The following is a 16,948-nucleotide window of genomic DNA, read 5'->3' as shown; positions in this document are numbered from 1 at the left end:
TTACTCGACCCGTACAGTGATCTCATCAATGGGTGATTGTATAAATCTGCTAAACACTTTGCAGGTTTATAATCTCGTGTACAAGTTTAACGAGGAGTTCAGAAAGGCGTTCTATGAACTCGTGAAATGGTACCACAATGTGTATCTTGAATCCTACTTCGAAAGGCCCATTCCACCATACCTGAGTGATGGTACAGAAATAAATCTTTATGATCTATTCATAAGGACAATGTTACATGGAGGATATGTGGAAGCAACCGTGAATAATGCTTGGACCAACATATCAATAGACGTTGGCAGTTATTTTGACACGGCATATGAAGTGAAGACAGCTTATCTACTCTATGTTGAAGGATTGGAATGGACCTACAAGATTCTGAAGGAAAGTCACATGAAGACTGAACGGGAACATCACCAGCACCGCCCGATACCAAGAAAAGAAAGACCTAAGTATCTTGCGATTAAGGGGGAAATGAAGTGTTAATCACATTAATACTTATGATATAAGTTAATAGTTTATTATGTAATTATTATTTAGTATAAGGGTCAGAATTGTAATTATTGTAAACAGGCCCGTTAAGGCTGTTAGAACACCGTTTAGAATAGATATTATGAAACGACGTGTCCTTTCATGAAGCGCTGCTTCAATCTGTATATATTAGGGACATTCTCATGTTAAACAATCATAAATTCATAAATACAATTCTTTCCATCTATATTCTCTTGCTCATAATTCTTGTTTAATCACCAAATCAATTGTGGCTTCTTTGATTTCCGACACTTTATACATCAGCCAAACAACATCAAGAAAATGTTGACGCACTTATCATGGGAAAACATCATTACATTTCATTATACATATAACAAATGTTCATATACTCCATTACTTGAAGTAATGGAGTATATGAACATTTGTTATATGTATAATGAAATGTAATGATGTTTTCCCATGATAAGTGCGTCAACATTTTCTTGATGTTGTTTGGCTGATGTATAAAGTGTCGGAAATCAAAGAAGCCACAATTGATTTGGTGATTAAACAAGAATTATGAGCAAGAGAATATAGATGGAAAGAATTGTATTTACTTGGGAGTAATTATAAGAAACTTCAATGGGAGTATTTACTTGGGAATAACTTTTGAAAATATCTATTCCAGTTGTGCAAATGTTGTAATAGTGATTTTGAAGTTTCTTATAATTACTCCCAAGTAAATTACTTGGGAGTAATTATAAGAAACTTCAAAATCACTATTACAACATTTGCACAACTGGAATAGATATTTTCAAAAGTTATTCAATTGTTAACGAAACTACCAAAATTTGAAATAATTAGCACGTGTTATAATATTAGCCCTAACTATAACAAGCTTATAAGAGTAATATATGAGACTTGGAGTTAACAAGAAACAATGGAATAAGGAAAATATAAGAATATGAACTTTTACTGATGCATTAAATCTATCAAGATACATGGTATTTATAATATCAAAAGAACTGTTCTATATACTATTGGGAGGAGGGGACAAGAGTTAATAATTGGTGACAATAATGAAAATGTGTCATACACACAAAAGTGTCGGTGTTCATAACACTCCCCCTTGGATGACACATTTTCAAAACTTCGGGGTCTTAAAGTACTGCCTCATTAAAAACCTTGCTAAAGGAAAACCCAATGGGAAAAAACTTTAGCTAAGGGAAAAAGAGTGCAGTATATAGCTCCCCCTCAAATTGCAGGTCGTTACATTGTTCGTACATGGCGCATGCCAATATCATGAACATGTTTCCTGAATGTTGCTGTGGGAAGTGCTTTTGTGAAAAGATCAGCTGAGTTGTTGCTGGACTGGACATATCTCATTTCAACCTAATTGTCTTTAATAAGGTCTCGAGTATACTCAAAGTATCTTGGTGGTATATGCTTTGTTCTGTCACTTTTGATATATCCTTCCTTCATTTGCGAGACACAAGCTGCATTATCTTCATAGATAGGAGTTGGAATTCGATCTTTCTCTAGTCCACAAGAAATCAATATGTGTCGTGACATAGATTTTAACCATACACATTCTCTTGAAGCTTCATGCAATGCAATGACTTCAGCATGATTTGAAGATGTTGCAATGAGTGTTTGTTTCTGAGAACGCCATGAAATCGCAGTTCCTCCATTCTTAAATACATATCCAGTTTGAGATTTTGCTTTATGGGGATCAGATAAATAACCTGCATCTGCATAACCAACTAACCCTTCTTTTGAATCGTTAGGATAAAATAAACCTAAATCAACAGTTCCTTTTAAATACCGAAAAATATGTTTAATGCCATTCCAATGTCTTTTAGTAGGGGATGAACTGAATCTTGCCAATAAATTAACTGCAAAAGAAATGTCAGGTCTTGTACAGTTAGTAAGATACATAAGTGCTCCAATTGCACTGAGGTATGGTACTTCGGGACCAAGAATCTCTTCATTATCTTCGCAAGGACGAAATGGATCATTGTCAACATTGAGTGATCTAACAACCATCGGTGTGCTTAAAGAATTTGCTTTGTCCATATTGAAACGTTTTAAGAGTTTCTCAGTATAAGTTGACTGATGCACAAGTATCCCATTATGCATATGCTCAATTTGTAAACCAAGACAATATTTGGTTTTTCCAAGATCTTTCATTTCGAATTCTTTCTTTAAAAGAGCAATTACTTCATTAATTTCTTTTGGTGTCCCAATTAAATTTAGATCATCAACATACACAGCTATGATCACATATCCTGATGTTGTCTTCTTGATGAAGACACATGGACAAATAAGATTATTTGTGTATCCTTTGCTTATCAAATAATCACTCAAACGATTGTACCACATCCTTCCAGAATGTTTCAGTCCATACAAGGATCTTTGTAATTTGATGGAATACATTTCCTTAGGCTTTGAGCTTATTGCTTCGGGGAGTTTAAATCCTTCGGGAATTTTCATATAGATGTCACTATCTAGTGATCCATACAAGTAAGCTGTGACAACATCCATAAGACGCATCTCTAAATTTTTAGAGACTGCTAAGCTGATTAAATATCTAAACGTAATAGCATCCATAACAGGAGAATACGTTTCTTCATAGTCAATTCCTGGCCTCTGAGAAAAACCTTGAGCTACAAGTCTTGCTTTATATCTTGTAACTTCATTTTTCTCATTTCGTTTTCTCACAAAAACCCATTTATATCCTACAGGTTTCATTGACTTTGGTGTAATGACAATAGGTCCAAAAACCTTTCGATTGTTTAGTGAGTTTAATTCAGCTTGCATAGCATCTTTCCATTTGTTCCAATCTTGTTGATTTTTACAATCATCTACAGATTTTGGTTCAGGGTCATCATTTTCTTCCATGATATTGCTTGCCACAGAATAAGAAAATATATCATCAATATTTTCCATTTCATCTCGATCCCACATTATATGTGATTTACCATAGTTTATTGACAATTCTTTATTGGAATCATTTATTTCTTCCTGAGGAAATGTTATATCATTTATTCTTTCCTGAGGGAAGGTTTTGTCAATCATTCCTTCCTTAGGGTCAGTATCCTTTTCAGAACCCTTTCTTTTTCGAGGATTTTTATCCTTTGAACCGATTGGCCTTCCACGTTTTAAACGTTTTTGAGATTCATGAGGTGCATTATTATGGTTTTGCTTGCTTGGAATCTCAACTCGAGCTGGAGCATTAGCAGCTGGTATATGAGATTTAGTGACCCTGTTTATATCAGTAAATGCATCAGGTAACTGATTTGCAATTTCTTGTAGATGTATTATTTTTTGAACCTCTGTTTCACTTTGTTTTGATCTTGGGTCTAGGTATAACAATGATGGCACACACCATGATATATCTCTTGCTTGCCTTTTCATTTCTCCCCCTAATGTCGGGAACATTGTCTCGTTAAAATGACAATCAGCAAAACGTGCTGTAAATACATCACCTGTTAAAGGTTCAAAGTATCTTATAATGGCAGATGTTTCATATCCAACATATATTCTCAACCTTCTTTGGGGACCCATTTTTGTGCGTTGTGGTGGTGCAATAGGAACATACACAGCACAACCAAAAATTCTAAGATGAGAGATATTTGGCTCATTTCCAGAAACAAGTTGTGTGGGAGAGTATTTATGATTTGCACTTGGTCTCACGCGGATTAATGATCCAGCATGCATAATTGCATGACTCCAAATAGAAACAGTGAGTTTTGTCCTCATTATTAATGGTCTAGCTATTAGCTGTAGGCGTTTGATCAACGACTCGGCTAAGCCATTTTGTGTGTGTACATGAGCACAGGGTGTTCTACAACAATCCCCACAGACATGCAATAATCATCAAAAGCATGTGATGTAAATTCTCCCGCACTATCAAGCCTTACTCTTTTAATGGTATAATCCGGAAAATGTGCACGTAATTTGATAATTTGAGCAAGAAATTTTGCAAAAGCAACATTACGAGTCGATAATAAAGAGATATTAGACCATCTGCTGGATGCGTCTATTAAGACCATGAAGTATCTAAATGGTCCACATGGTGGATGAATTGGTCCACATATGTCACCTTGAATTCTTTCAAGAAACATTGGTGTTTCTTTATCGACTTTTAATGGCGAAGGCCTTGTAATGAACTTTCCAAGAGAACAAAATGTACATTGAGGCATTTTATCTATTTTGTGGATCTTTTGACCTTTCAGTGGATGCCCATGTGTATTTTCAATGATCCTTTTCATCATTGTGGATCCTGGATGGCCTAATCTGTCATGCCATAAGTTTATGATACCAGAATCGCAACAATTTTCTTTGACTACCATATGTGCTTGAGGCACATTTATATATGTATAATGCAAACCAGAATGGAGCATTGGCAATTTTTCCAATATTTGATCTTTGCTTATGATATGCAAATATTTTTCATTACTAACAGTCCTTGACTGAGTATCATATCTATTATGATATATGTTTCTGAAATTCAACAAATTTCTTGTTGATTTTGGGGAAAATAAAGCATTTTCTATTTTGAGTTTTGTACCATTTGGTAATGCTAAATTAGCTTTTCCCACTCCTTCTATCAAGTTTGTAGGACCTGATATTGTATTGATGATCCCTTTTGTTGGTTTCAGTTTATAAAAATATTTTTTAGATCTAAGTATAGTATGCGTGGCTCCACTATCCGCTATACATATATCTTCTTCATTTGTTTGATCTTGTGCTCCGGTGATTTTCATTTTAAATCTTGAAAAAATATTAAGAAAAAAAAAATAAGTGTATAACGAAGACATATGATATTTTAATAAGAACTTTATTTAATTGAAACACAAGTAGTACATGAAAGAGGAACTACATAATTAAAGATAATGAGAACACACTTAATAACTACATCTAATTATAGTAGTCAAGCAACTTTGTTTCAAAGTTCTACCCCAAAGTCTTCAACGCTCAGCTCAGCATTGATATTATTAAAGTTATCAACATGGTTCACTTCTTTCTCTTTTTCTTTTAGAGAGGCTTGGTACAGTTCACACAGATGTGGAGCTGTGCGACAAGCCTTTGCCCAGTGGTTTGTACTTCCACATCTAAAACATGAAGTGCCATTGTTTCGGACCTACCAGCTTCATTCCATTTATTTTGGTGGTTGGAATTGGTATTGTGTGGGACATGATAATTATTGGCTCTCTGGTTACGACCACGACCACGGCCACGACCACGACCGTAAGAGTTATTGTTCCATTTGAATGGATGCTTACGATCATTAAAATGCCTTTTGTCAAAATGACCACGTCCACGTCCACGGCCTCGTCCTCGACTTTGTTCCCATTTATGATCAGAATTTTTATGAGAACTTTTGTGAGCAACATGTGCTTCTGGTATTGCTAATGAACCCGTGGGACGAGATTGATGATTTTTCATCAATAATTCATTATTTTTCTCTGCTACAAGGAGTAATGCATTTAGATAAGAGTATCTCCTAAAATTCTGCAAACGATAATGTGTTTGCAAGTTTATATTTGATGCATGAAACGTGGAGAAAGTTTTCTCTAACTTTTCTTCCTCTGTTACGGGATACCCACAAAATTCTAGCTTTGAACAAATTCGGTATAAAGCAGAGGTGTAATCATTTACCCTCTTAAAATCTTGGAACCTAAGACTGTTCCATTCATCTCTAGAAGTAGGAAGTAAAACTTCCCTTAGATGACCGAATCTGCTTTTCAAATCTTCCCATATCATATATGGGTTATCATAATTAAAATACTCATGCTGTAATAATTCATCAATATGTTTATGGATGAAAATATCAGCTCTTGCTTTATCCTGGTCAGAGCAATCATTGTAATCTTGGATTGTGTCTAACACATCCATAGATTTTAAATGTCTTTTGATATTTGCTGTCCAAGACATATAATTTTCTCCAGAAATGTTGAGTGCAGGGAATTCGAGTTTTACTATATTTGACATTTTGTTGCTAAACATAATAGAGCAAATAATAAGATAAATATTAGAATCCATATATATCAATCAACAATGAGATACAATACATTGGTAGAGCTATAAACATATAAAAGAAAAGGAAAATGCCGAAATCTTCAGATGGGAGATTAAAAATTAGAATGAGAAGTAGTATAAGCATTATAGTGACCAACAGTAAAACCGGGTGAATCATTTTGAGAACTTTATCTTGGATAAATTTAATAAGAAGAATGTTTGTTGTAAATGAAATGGGGTTAATGATTAGTTATTTATAGTGAAAATTTATAACCTTTTACAATGGTTATATTACCGTTTCATAACGGTAACATTACCGTTTGTATGTGTGTGTATATATATATAATATATAATATTAATTATTTTAAAGTAAGATAATAAATAAGATATTAAATACAGTTTATTTTATAAAATATATAATTAGTATGCATAATAATAAGAATAGAATTGTTAGTGTAAATAAATCTAACTTCTAAATGAGATATTAGTGTGCATATATAAATAAAAGTTAGAATAGTTATCAAATTTTAATAACAATGTTTATACACATTATTGCTATTACTCAGTATATTAGTTAGTATATGTATATGCATAGATATATATCTAATGTACATAATTAAAGAAGTGTTTATGATGCTTATGTAGATACCTTTGTGTCTATTACCTTTCTTGGTTAGGATATAAGCGGCTCGTGCTGATAATGTGTTATAATATTAGCCCTAACTATAACAAGCTTATAAGAGTAATATATGAGACTTGGAGTTAACAAGAAACAATGGAATAAGGAAAATATAAGAATATGAACTTTTACTGATGCATTAAATCTATCAAGATACATGGTATTTATAATATCAAAAGAACTGTTCTATATACTATTGGGAGGAGGGGACAAGAGTTAATAATTGGTGACAATAATGCATATGTGTCATAAACACAAAAGTGTTGGTGTTCATAATAGCACGTTTCTTTACCATTTTATAAATAGACATCAATGTCTAGGTTTCAAACCACCCTTCTTCCTTTCTAACCTAATAATGTCTTCTTCACTATTTCCAATTGCCTCCACTCTCACTGCCTTCAACACTCGAACCACCAAAACCCAAGGGTTCAGAGTCTCATGCAACAATGCACCTAATAATAACAACAACAATGACACGAAACTCATACTACCCGAAGCCCAAAAACTCGTACTCCCCAATGTAGACCGAAGGGACCTCCTCGTGGGGCTCGGTGGCATCTACACTGCCACCAACCTCACTTCCTTACCCACAGCTTTAGCCGCGCCCATAACAACTCCTGATATCACGTCCATATGCAAGGACGCGAAAGATGGGATCGAAAACATTGACAAGGCTATCAGGACACGCAAATGCTGTCCTCCTAGCCTTGGAAAAACGATCCAAGACTACGTGATTCCTTCACAAAAGGCGGTGAGAAATCGATGGCCTGCACATAATGGAACAAAGAAGCAAGTGGACGATTACACCCGAGCCATCGCAGCCATGAGGGCTTTACCGGATGACGATCCGCATAGCTTCGTCAGCCAAGCGAAAATCCATTGTGCGTATTGTAATGGAGCTTACAACCAACAAGGAAGTGATATCCCGCTTCAGATACATAACTCATGGCTTTTCTTTCCGTTCCATCGCTGGTACGTTTATTTCTACGAAAGAATACTCGGAAAGCTAATTAATGTTCCGGATTTCGCGTTACCTTTCTGGAAATGGGACGAACCCGCAGGCATGCCAATTCCAGAAATCTTCCTAGCGAAAGATGTTAATGGGAAACCAAACCCTTTGTATGACGTTTACCGCGATGCCGGTAGTATTGAAGATCGAATAGTCGATCTAGCATTCCAAGGAAATGATAAAGACAGGTCGGAACAGACTCAGATAATTTGTAATCTTAATACAGTGTACCGAGACTTGGTTAGAAACGGAGCGGATACATTAAGTTTCTTTGGGGGGAAATATGTAGCTGGGAAACCAGCCGAGGGCGCTAGTAAGCCCTCCGCTGGATCGGTGGAAGCCGGGAGTCACACGGCTGTCCATCGATGGGTCGGCGATGACAAACAACCGAATGATGAAGACATGGGTAACTTCTACTCCGCGGGGTATGATCCTATCTTCTATGTCCACCATGCTAATGTCGACCGTACGTGGAAACTATGGAAGGATTTGGCCCTTCCAGGACACGTTGACCCAACCGATCCAGACTGGTTAAACGCGTCATATGTGTTCTATGACGAGAATAAGAATCTTGTGCGTGTTTATAATAAAGATTGTGCCGATATAAGCAAGCTCGGGTATAGTTTTATTGAAAACTCCAAGGAAGTGTTCCCTTGGCGCAAGAGTCGACCTGCCCAACGTAGCCCAAGCGTCCAAGTTGAATCGACGGAAAAGATACCAACGGTCGATGAATTGACGTTCCCGGTGAGTCTAGAGAAAATCTTGAAGGTTCGTGTTAAGAGGCCCGCGGTGAATAGGACGAAAGAGGATAAGAAGAAAACGAATGAAGTTCTGCTGATAAATGAAATAAAGTTTGATTGCAACAAGTTTGTGAAGTTCGATGTGTTTGTTAACGACAAGGTTAGCACAGGCGGGAATATTCCCACGGCTTGTGATCCTGAGTACGCGGGTTCTTTTGCACAAATCCCGCATAGTGATGTGGCGAAAGCGTCGATGAAGAGTGGAGCTAGGTTTGGGCTAAATCAGCTGTTGGATGACACAAATACGGAGGTTGAAGAGTATGCAACGGTGGCATTGGTGCCAAAGACAGGGTTTGAGGATCTCACCATAGGCGAGATCACAATCGAGTTGGTTCCTCGACTTTAAGTATGTTTGATTAGTAGCGTTCGGAAATGCTCGTTGAGTTGCGTGGTTTCCATTTAGCGCCGTGTACGTTGATTAGGCAAAAATGCTTGTTGAGTTGTGTAGTTTCCATTTAGCTTATGTAATCATAATGCTGGTCTATTAAGGCCTAATTAAGCTAAGTACTTTTGTTCTTCTGATATTTTCAACCTTATAAATCTTATCTACAATAGATATTATTAACTGACACAGAAAAGGAAAAGGCAATGAGGAAATCCGTATTTTATTGGACCCATCCGAGTGGGAGGATGCATGTGAATGGCAATTGGCAAACACTATCATCTGTTCTCACAGTGGGAGCAGGACTACAACTCATACTTTTTTGGCTAGTTTAAAGTAAAATAGATTCATTATTATATAGTACAACACGTGAATATGATTATATCGTTTTAAATGTGTAACACCCTTGACAGTCACTTTAGAGAAATTAAATCCTTATTACATAAATCTAAATGAGCTACAAATTTATTTCATTACCGAAGATAATTCTTATTTAATACGCAAGAACTTCCAAAAGCATTTCATTTTTTTCCTGAGTAAAGGGTCAAAATCGTTTTCGAGGTTTGATTAATTATTCTATTTTCATCCAAATTTTTTTTTTGTGCAACTGGACTATCGAGGTTTCTCAGTTCTTGCCAATTATGTCCAAATCGTTAACTTCATCTGTTTTCATCATTAAGTATAGGGGCAATTATGGAAAAGTTAAAATTTATTTGAAATGAAAGTTAACGAGGTTAAGTTATAATAGTTCAATGCAAAGGGGCAATGTTTCAAACTCGTTTCACTCTTGCTCCTTCCTGGTTTCGTTGGCGAAATAGTCCAGCCACTTCTCGACGTCTTCGGCTAAATCCAAAGCGAAGCTAAACAATCAAATTAATGATTGCAATCACATCGTAACCACTAAGCAAACAAGACCCACTTATTTTGACACTCTAATTTCATGGCATTAACTTCAAGAGTTAAGTGTCATTTTAGTACATGTAGTTTGCAGTTCTTGTACTTTTTTGTAACTCCGTCGATTTTGTCCGTTAACTCAGGGGCAAATTAGTAATTTCAATTATTTTATTTATTTTTTCTTTTGAGCTAAGTGTCATTTTCATATCTGTAGTTTGTTCAATTATGCAACTTTAGTACCTTTTTTTAAATTTATTGCAACTAGATACTTTGATTAATTTTGGATAAAGTAGCAAACCAAGAGAGATATTACATATTACATTAAAGATTATCTCTAATACTAAATGAACAGATCAACCCCCCTCCTCGCGCTTATTGATACTTCAAACCCTAACCATTGGTCATCTTCAACTTCAATAAATTACGATATATTGTTTGGCCCATGTGATTCGTCAACCGTCATTCATCTACAAGTTCAATTGATGTTATAGCAAGAGGTGCTACGTTGTATTATTGTTATTTGGCTTGATCCTCCGATGTGTTAAAGAGCTACTGCTATCATACCCGAACTTTTGAAAAAAAATCAATACACATAAAGAAAATGCAAGAAAAATGGCTAAGATGAACTCGGATCTTAAGCTACTAGAAGTAAATTGGCAATCATGAACAAAAGGCTAAAAAATATGTTATACATTTCACGGTTGTTTTTCATCTTCTATCATGTATTTTTGTTACCTTTTAATTGTAATATGTAACATCTCTTTTGATTTGTCAATCTACCCAAATCTAACCAAAGTAGCGAGTTGTAATAAATTCAAAAAAAGGTACTAAAGTTACATATTTGAACAAACCACAGATATGAAAATAGTACTTAGCTCAAAAGAGAAAATAAATAAAATAATCAAAATCAGTAATTTGCCCCTGACTTAACGGACAAAATAGACGGGTTTATAAAAAGTACTAAAATTGCAAGTTTTAGAATAGTGAGGTAGCCATTTGTAATAATTCAAAAACGGTAGTAAAGTTGCGAATTGGACAAACCACAAGTACTAAAATGGAACTTAACTCTAACTTAAGTAATCGACCGAAACATGGGGGAAGCCGCCGGAGCCGCCCACTCCTCTCGCTACCCTGACCATCAATATCAATTCACCCTACACAATTTTCGTCAAATCCCATAAATATAAATCCAAATCGTAGTGAAGAAATCGAGTTCGATGGTGGTGGTTTTGAAATTGCAAATCAATTCCCGAATTTATATAAGAATCAGGCGGTGGCAGTGATGGCGATTGTTGGCAGCGACGGTGGGGGGCTTTTCAAGGGGTGCTAGTGATGAAGGTTTCAGGCGACACGGTGATAGGTCTTTCTGGTTAGGTTCCTTGATATTGATTTAAAAGGTTTGAGAGTGTGAACATGGTAGTGGTGGTGGTGGTGGTTGACCGAAGAAGGTGGATGAAAATCAGAGAGAGATTGGATTTTATTTATATTTTTTTATTAGTTTTTAGTTTATTAAACATTTAAATAATAATAATAAAATAAACAAAATGGTAAAAAGACATAAATGCCCATGACATGACAATAAAAATAGACGAAGTTAATGATTTGGATGTAACTGGCAAGAAATGAGAAACCTCAATGATGTAGTTGCAAAAAATTAAAATTTTGGTCCAAAGTCACATAATTGAACAAACATTATGGACGATTTTAACACTTTACTCTTTTTTTCCTTTTGTTTAGGCTAGTTTCCTTAATGCACTAAATCAAAATTGGTTTTGCTTGTTAGTGTGATTTTGATATGCCTAGTGATTTTGTTTTCAAGATATTCTCGGTCATTAAAAGATAAATTTACATCGATACATAAGACAAATAAGCAAGTTGTGCCCAGTGATTATATTGTAGCATTCGTTAATTTTCAAACCTGAAAATCCGACCCGTTTTAAATTTTCGGATGTGTTTTTATTCATATATATTTTTTGTAATGTTTTGATTATCTTGATTATGACTCCATTAGCATCTCTTAATCAATTTTCTATATTACAACTTTCAATTTATGATCGGATGCTGCTTGGGAAGCCGAGGATGAGATGCGCAAGTTTTACCCTAGTTTGTTTATGTAATAGTTAGGTTTCGGGGACGAAACCTCTTTAAGGGGGGAAGACTTGTAACATCCTAAAATTTATAATGTTGAATAAATAAAGTTATGTTAGTGATTTCGCGTTTTTAATTATTAATATCGGGTAGGAACGGATCAGGGACTTGGATTAATTGAGATGGGTTAAATGAGAATGGGATTTAAGGGATATAAATATCCCCTAAACCCAAAAATATCTTCATTTACATCTATTCCTTCACACTTCCAAAACACACACACACCCCATACACAAGCCGACCGGCGGCCGAGATCCGAGGAGAGAGAGAGAGGCCGAGAGCTGTAGAGAGAGAGACCAAGATCCGAGAGAGAACAGAGAGCGGTTGGTTGTGATTAAGCAAGGAAACAAGATCCAACAAGCTCAAAAAATGTAAGATTCTTGAACTAGGGTTCGTTGAGAAAGGCATCCCGCCTTCAACGCTTCTCACGAGGATGGGGAAAAGGTCGGCTTCCTGCTTGGTCTAGGGTTCGTTGAGAAAGGCATCCCGCCTTCCAACTTCCCTTTGTACAATGTTGATACTGAAGCTGTTTACGACCAAGCATTGAATCAGTACGCCGCCTTCCCGCATCCGGTGGTGGAGAAGGTGAATGAAGTTGCTGCTGCTGATGATGGGCTAGCTATCCTTAAAGCTTTCCTTGAACTGCCACGATCTACTGATGGTGCTGGTCCAAGTGGAAGTAGCCCTGAAGCCTGATCCTGAAGATCCCTTCCCACTGCTAGGATAGATTTAGCTTGTATAGATTTATTTTCTTGTAGGCGGGTAGTTACCCGGCCATTCTTGTAATGAATCATTGTGAAATATAAATCTTTGTGCGGGTAAGACCGCTTCTTTTATTGGATTCCTTGCTTTATAAACGTTATATGACTTGCATACTTTAGTTTAAATTAGCAATTTTCCAAGTGTAGAATAAGTTAACCTTTGAACGTGGTAGATAATAGGTTGAAGTTTTGCTTCCTCTTTCGTGATTGTGCGGGTAGGACCGTCACTTGCACTTAGTAGGATGGCTATACTTTACCTGCGTCTAACCTGCGTGTAGGTTTTCCTCATCTTTTCTGAGGATAAGTTAACCTTTGAACGTGGTAGATAATAGGTGTGAAGTTTTGCTTCCTCTTTCGTGATTGTGCGGGTAGGATCGTCACTTGCACTTAGTAGGATGGCTAAACTTTACCCATATCTGACCTGCGTGTAGGTTTTCCTCATCCTTTTTGAGGATAAGTTAACCTTTGAACGTGGTAGATAATAGGTGTGAAGTTTTGCTTCCTCTTTCGTGATTGTGCGGGTAGGACCGTCACTTGCAATTAGTAGGATGGCTAAACTTTACCCATATCTGACCTGCGTGTAGGTTTTCCTCATCTTTTCTGAGGATAAGTTAACCTTTGAACGTGGTAGATAATAGGTGTGAAGTTTTGCTTCCTCTTTCGTGATTGTGCGGGTAGGACCGTCACTTGCACTTAGTAGGATGGCTAAACTTTACCCATATCTGACCTGCGTGTAGGTTTTCCTCATCCATTTTTGTTAGAAATTCTCTGTTTTGAATAACCGTTCGACGCGCGGTTAATAGGTTAGTGTTCAGTTTCCTCTCATGGTTCATGCGGATAGACCGGCACTTTCATTTAATGGGATAACTGAACTTTTCCCCTTCAACTGACCTGCGTGAAGGTTTGTCGTTTTTTGGGTTTATGCGGGTTTTGCCGCCTTCCCCACGCAACGACTTTCCACGTATTTATGCGGTGAAAACCGGCATATCCGTGTTGAATAAATTAACCGTTCGATGCGCGGTTGTTAATAGGTTAGTGTCCAGTTTCCTCTCATGATTCATGCGGATAGACCGGCACTTTCATTTAGTAGGATGACTGAACTTTTCCCCTTCAACTGACCTGCGTGAAGGTTTGTCGTTTTTTGGGTTTATGCGGGTTTTGCCGCCTTCCCCATGCAACGACTCACACTTATTTATGCGGTGAAAACCGGCATCAATGTTGATAGTTCATAAAGTATAAATGTAAAATCATCAGCGTCGATGTTCTAAGGAGAATCATTTCCATTAGAAGTGGCTCTTGGCCTTTTCTTTACAAATTTGGAATTGATTTACATGCAAACTGTGTAATTGAGCTCCCTTCCATGTTGTTGGGATGGGAGTGCCATCGAGCCGATACGCACCTGGTTCGGGATCTCGTTCTTTACGCAGCATGTAGTCTCCACATTGAAGCTGGAATTTTTATTCGTGTTTTCCCCAGCTGGGGTTCTACACGCATCAGCCTGCTCAGCGTTCATTGCGCCACGAGGTGCGCGAGCGTCCCATCTCTGACGAATGCTTCGACCATGTCCTTTACGTCTATGCATTCTTCGGTGTTGTGGCCTTTTGTCCTGTGAAAGTCACAGTATTTACTCCGATCAGCGTTGTGACGATGTCGGATTATTTGAGGCTTTGGCCATGGGAGCTCCTCAGTAGCGAATATCTTGGTGACGCTTTTGGTGAGCGGCGTCCATCTGGAGTTCTTGTTTGACTGTACGTTATCCCTTCCGCCTAACCGATGCTGCAAGCCGGATGAGGTGTCAAAGTTTACCCTTGACTGCCAAATGCCTAGCTTTCGCTTTTTGTTTAATCGGGCGGTAAGGACGTTGTCTTCTCTTGTTTTCTGGGTGTAGAGGTTTGTGCTCTGTGGGAGATCTCTACCCAGTTGCTTCTCCGTTTCCGCAAAGCGTTTAGCTGCTGTCATGATGGCATCCCATGTGGATGGCATGCCATCTTTACCCGTTAAGGTGCGGATGAGCTCTGGGTCGTTCGCGCCCTGAATAAAGGCAGCGCGAACAAGATCTTCGCTAATGTTACCCAGACTTAGCTTCTTCGAATTGAAGCGAGTGATGAAGTCTAGCAAAGATTCGTCTTTTTCTCGAATGCACTTGAGGATTGTCCATTGCTCCTCGGTATACTTTCTTTGCTGGCTGAAGTGTTGGCTAAACTTCTGTTGGAAGTCTGCCCAGTCGTAGATGTGGTTGACCGGTAGACGATCGAACCACGCTCTAGCAGCCCCGACAAGCGTCATTTGGAACATGTAACACCACGTGGGTTCCGTCCAACTACTGACGGTTGCCCCCGCTATGAATCTGTTCAAATGATCATCTGGGTCGGATATACCATCATATGTGCCTATGCTGGACATTTGTTTGGCACTTTTTAGGGCAATTGCTTCTGCAATGTCCCTTGCAAATTTGGACGTTCCTGCATTTGCAACATTTGGTCTGAATGTTTTGGAGAAGTCACGTGGACTTCCACCTGTGTTTTTTGGTTTGAAGGCTTCTCCAAAATGCCTTCTCGGTTGGGAGTCCGTTTCCTTACGCTTCCCTTTTGCCCTATGGCGAGGGTTCGCGTCGGAGTCGGACTCCTCCGAGTCATCGTCCCAGTATTCTTCGAATTCGTCAGCCTGTTGGACGGAACGCAAGCGTTTGTCCAACTCAGCTTGGAATTCCTTTTGACGTGCCTCCGCCCATGCCTTAACTTCATCGAGTGTTTGGCGGGGGAGTCTTGTTCGTTTCTCTAACTGGGTATCGGTGAATCCCAGTGAGCGATTATTTACTGCACTTGCCCCAGCTTGGGTAACTGGGGTAGTGTTCGTAAAATTTACTTCACTTGCCCCGGCTTGGGTAACCGGGGTAGTGTTTGTAAAAACTGTGTTGCCGGTATTCCCCCCAGTAGCTGGGGTTGTGGTTACCGGAGTTTCTTTAACCATCTTTCTAGAAGTTTGAAAAAACTGGAGAAAAATGTTCTAGCTTTATGCACGGATGGCGCCAATGAAGAAACACTAACCAGACCCCGGGCAGATTACTGGTAACCTGGGGGTTAGATAGATGTTTCCCACGAGGGGTTAGACCCAGAGAAGATGGTTCTTCTGATAACCTGCAAAACAGACACCGTGAGCTTGTCACTGAGAAGGGGGGGGGGGGTTCCTCCTTGTGACCACCCTCCGGCGTGAGAATCAGACTAGATTGCTCTTTAAATATAAATGTATATTAAGAGATTGCTAGAGCAGATATCAGGTATAATATGATGATAATGTGATAAGATGATATGGTCATACCATTTGTGGTATTTATAGCCGAATGTAGGTTTCCAAGGAGGTGTGGCCGGCTGCAACAGTGTTCCTGTTCCACCAACAGTGGCCTACGCACGTGCCCTGCTGGTAGTTGGTGGGTAGGCAGCGGCTGATAGTGACCAGGCCTGCTGTGTACTATTCCTTTTCCACCAACTGCCGGCTATGCACGTGGTATGGCAGTAGTTGGTGAGTAGGCAGCGGCTAATAGTGACATACAGTACAGGAGCATGCTGCTCGCCATACTGTTGTCAATAAGCTGTCGTATCTTTAGTCAGATCTGTTTCCCATACCTCGTCAGGTACAGTACAGAAGATCTTCCCGTATCGTACGGACTGGCTTATTTGGGCGGGAGTATTCCCCCTCCCGCCCTTGTGCGGGATTGTTCCCGGCTTTGCTCATTCCTTCAGGTGACACTGAGTGATTGAGAGCTAAGTGCCTTGTGCGTGTAG

The 16,948-nt window shown here is 38.3% G+C and overlaps 1 pseudogene; it reads left to right on the top strand.

The window, feature by feature from the left end:
• Positions 1–7,527: 7,527 nt before the first annotated feature.
• Positions 7,528–9,501, top strand: LOC143587249 (polyphenol oxidase I, chloroplastic pseudogene; annotated as a pseudogene).
• The last annotated feature ends 7,447 nt before the right edge of the window (positions 9,502–16,948 follow it).

This window comes from Bidens hawaiensis, unplaced genomic scaffold, assembly GCF_021521415.1.
Source record: "Bidens hawaiensis isolate Kalapana, Puna unplaced genomic scaffold, B.hawaiensis_p1.1 tig00035425_1, whole genome shotgun sequence".
Lineage (NCBI taxonomy): Eukaryota > Viridiplantae > Streptophyta > Magnoliopsida > Asterales > Asteraceae > Bidens > Bidens hawaiensis.
Note: the sequence above shows the minus strand (reverse complement) of the source record. Positions and strands in the feature narration are given on the sequence as shown.